Raw genomic sequence first — 4686 nt, forward strand, 5'->3', positions numbered from 1 at the left:
TTCCCAAATTACGACTTTTTCAGGATTCCATAAGATCTTTGAAAAGTTATGGGAATCACACACCTTCATGCCCATTTGTTTTACCATTATATTATACCCATTTCCATGGATAGAAGAAATAAGATTTCATAAAACAAGAATATCTGGAGATTCCCCTGCATTCAATTAGTTTTAAAAGTTTAGCTGAATTAAATTAAGATTCTTCTGTTGGCAGTCTCTGTGTTCAAATGTATGTGGTGGTGTGATTTCATTTTTTGTTTTTATGTTTTTTTGTAGATGCTTCCAGTGCTTTCTGAAACTACTACAAAAATGTTTTTATGTTCGTGTATGACTGGGAGAATTGCAAATATATATTTTTCTGCAATCATGTCCACATCTAAACTGCTTCAAAATGTACTTTACAAGCCTATGATATCTATAGGCAGTCCTGAGAAGGGCCTGCAGCTACAGAGTCTAGTTTTGCACCTATACCATACATCTTTAAAAAATGATTTATCCAACTTTTGTTTTGGTTATTTCCACCAATCTGGAAACAGCTATTAATCAGTATATTTTGACAGTATCATGCACCAACAACTAAATTACATAAAGAAAAACTGAATTTCATATCCCTGAGAAATGGATGTATTAAATGCTATAGATTTTTTGGATGATTCATTTAAATTAAAGTGGTTAAAAGCCTGCTAATGGAATAAAAAAAGAACTTGGCAGTGAGTTCCCAGGACAGGTTTTGAACAGACAGGAACTTTGCAGATTTTATTAAAGGGTGTTTCATTCCCTTCCTGCTTTCTCGAGTCAAGAAAACAATTGTTATAAGAGGTAATGGAAATCGATCTATGCACTACCTAAGTGGTCTTCCCATTATGTGAGTGTTGGATTACACACAGTGTTAAATGTTTGTAAGACAGGATTAAAACAAGTTAAATTAATAGTATTTCTGGTGTTTGGGAAGAAAAAGTTTGGGTTTATTTAGTCACTCATTTATTTTCTTTTTAGGCATTTATACCTTCCCTTAAAGAGTTTATAATTTAATAGGGAAAATAAGACATGTCAGTAAATATAAGGGCAGAAAATAAATCCGATGAAAGAGGCATGTATAAAATTTGTCATGTCAGATCAGAGAAAAGAAGCATAGCTTCTCAGAGTGAAAGACTAGGGAAAGATTTCTAGAAGAGGTGTTGTTTGGACTATGCCATACAGATGATGTTGGCTGGGCAGGGAAGGACGTTCAATTTAGGGGAACAGACTGGCTGAAGACATAGATCAGAAAACTTTGATTGTATATGGAGAACTGTGAGTAGTCCAGTTTGGCTTGAAACAGAATAACAAATTAGGGAAGTTAAGTGGAACACCCAGGATACGTTGAGATTCTGGTTGAATTGCATGACAGTCTAAAAAATTAGGATTTTATTGCACAGGCAATTGGGAAATCGATTGGTGATGATGCAGCCATTGGAGAATTCATTGAACCACAGAGAAGTCCAATTGTCTTGGGCTAGGTGTTAAGTCATTTAACAGAACTCATTTTTTCTTCCACTTTTCCCTCTGATACGCTGTCTGCTATGTCAAAAGTGACCTTTCCAAGATTTCCCAAGTTACATCTAATGGTAAATCACATCAACATAATTATTTATTGAACTTTGTTATGCATCAGACATACTGTGCCAAGTTTAAGACATTAGTTCTTAAACTTTTCTACCAAAATGTCCCAAATTCAGAGTGTAAAACACCTTATCCTCAGAGTTCTGGGGAAAGAGCCCCAAACAACCCACAAGCACATTTCTTTTTTGTTTTTTTTTTTCCCTTTACATATGATTTATGCATTGGACTTTAAATAATATAAACAAAGTTTTATATTCTTGCCAGTATTAAAGGTAAGGAATGCTTAACTGTTCTCACAAAAAATCTTTGAGAAAAATTGACATTTAATGATGACCAACCATGTTTATGTCATGACTTTGTGTATACACTAAGACTGCATACCCATTCTGGATTCTGTTATCCATTTGGTGCACAAGGATAAGAAATGACCATGACCTTAAGGATTGTACAAATATATTAGGAAATTAAAAAAAAAAAAAGGATTTTGGAGAAAGTGGTATTTTTCTATGCTTTAAATCCAGTGTGGTTATTTGACTTTTAGTAAAATTTCAATTTAGCCACTGAAGATAAATCAATTGGCAGTGATTAATTAAAAAATGTCCAGTTAGAATATAAACACCCAAGAGTCCTGAGGAGAGAAAGGAATTTTCACCTCAGCATATATGCTTATCTCACAGTGCTAAAGAAGGATTATTCTTTCCATTTAAAAAATTTATTTTATCAATGCTCTTGACTACAAATATCTTGAAAATTAAAATATCTTAAAAGGGTTAAAGGGTTAAATCTAAGCACTCACATTAAAAGTATATTAGTCATATTAGTGATAAAAATTAAAATGTTTAGTTTGTAAATACAAATGTAGAGGCATTTTCAGTACATTCTCTTTTCTAATGGCTTTCTCCCCTTCATGTCATTAGTTTTTAACATTTTCTTAATGTTCAAATGTTTTTTGAATATTAAAAATATGTAAAAAAAGTTAATATGTAAAAAATATGAAAAAAATTTTAATGTTAATGGCAAGTGGAACTTATCCATGACTTTTATTTTGGTAGTGATTGTTCAGTCCAGTGGTTCCCAAATTTGCATTTAAAGAGAGGAAACTTTTTTCAATCTAAGTAAATTATGATATAGATGTTATTAACATGGAAGTCCAGTACAATACAGTATTACATAAGAAAGAGAAGTTTATGGGCATTTAGATACCAATATCTCGTTTTTGTTCAAAAATAGATATGTATTCAAAATAGTCTTGAAGAGTGTGCAATAAAATATTAGCAGTGGTTATTTCTACATATTTTATAACATTTTTTCAATGAGTAAAACTTTTAAAAACAGAAACAATGAAGTTATTTAAAAGGGTGCTTAAAATAATACTGTGCTTAACTGAGTAAATAGGGTTTCTACTTAAGGGGATTTTGATTTCAGTTACTCTTGTCTTTGAAATGCTGATGCTAGGTTAAATCTCTTTGTATTTCTTGCTTCTCACATGCAAAGTTGTATATTGTTTGGTAGGTTTGGTTGTGGGAAGAAGAACTAACAGCTCTGATATTAAACCAACAGAACTGTGTTTGAAATGGGTTTGCTCTTAGTGTCTTACTTTGTTTCTATTAATATTTGCAGGGATATGATCACTCAGGACATGAATATATGAGAAATGCAAACCATAATATTAGGGCTGATTTATGTTGTCACCACATCTCAGTGGAGCAAGGTCTGGTGTTTATAGCAAGGTACCTTCACCCAACCCTCAAGCTTAGGCTTTCTTTCCATTGATAAGAGCTGCTAAGCTAGCCCAGGAGATTTAAGTCATACAGATTCACTTTATTTCTTTGACTATTCTCTTCCTCCTTCTTATTCTAGCTTTTAAGACTCAATCCCACACCTCTGGAATGCTAGTATTACTTCTTATGTATTTGTTACCCTACATTTTCTTTTGGGACTCTATCCATTCATATGGGTGACTCTCCTACTGGGTGAGGGAAGAGCAGTCATAGGTAATCATAAACATAAAGTTGTATGTCCTCCTTGCCCAGTAGGCATTTTAGGATTTTCGGATTTTCATAGAGAATCAGTGCTGTTTTTTGGTATCTGTATCACGTAGGTGTGTGCATGGTTTATCTTGTCTGCCTGAAAACTTACAAAAATAAAATTAATGTTTTTTTCACTACTTCCTAACTATAAAATTTCATTGAATATGCTTACTCTTCCAAAGTATGCATCTTCCCATTGTACAATGCACAGCCCAAGTGAGTTAAAATATAGTATTCCACAGTCTACCTCTGAACATCAATTTGAAGGTAAAATAAAATAATGAGAGGAATCACAGTGTAGTGAGAGGAGTACAGGTTTTAGTGTCAGACAGATTTGGGTTTGAGTTCTGTCTGTGCTTCTTCACTGTGTGACCATGGGCAAATCATATGACCTATCTTAGCAAAATAAAGATAGGAATACCAGCTACAACAAAGATTGAGACAGCACATGTAGAACACCTAATACACTGTTATGGTAGCTGTCATTTAAATGTGTGGATGTGAAAGTATTTTTGTAGATGAAGAATTAAGATATTCTTCCTATGGAAACTTCCCATGTTGCTCCTCCTCAGATTGATTTTCCTGAAGTTTCCAACATGCCTGGCATTCACCAAGATCCATAATGTGCTTTCCCTTTTTGTTAGTTTATTTTGAGGCAGTAGTTACTGGTTTCTCCTGATCCTTTCTCTCTACCTTGTCTGAATTACTGAATGAGCACCTAGCATATATATCCATGCATTGATATATATATTTTAATTTTTTTATTTCTCCAACCAGCATTTAGCACAGTGATTTGCTTATGATGTTTTGTTCCTTAGTACATGTTGACATGGGGATTTAATGGAAAATAGGTGGCATGTATACTTTGGCTCCAATATACTGGCTTTTGGTGAAATGATCTGGAATGGGCCTTAGAGTCAGTTCCAGTTTGAGTTCTGGCTCTGATGCTTAATATCTCAGATTAAAAAAAAATCTAGATCTGCTTTGATTCAGAGCATTTTTCTTAGAAATGTTTATTTGGATTCCTTCCTCTATGCCCCCTCCCCAAGTTTAA

The sequence above is a fragment of the Choloepus didactylus genome, chromosome 10, assembly GCF_015220235.1.
Source record: "Choloepus didactylus isolate mChoDid1 chromosome 10, mChoDid1.pri, whole genome shotgun sequence".
Taxonomy (NCBI): Eukaryota; Metazoa; Chordata; class Mammalia; order Pilosa; family Megalonychidae; genus Choloepus; species Choloepus didactylus.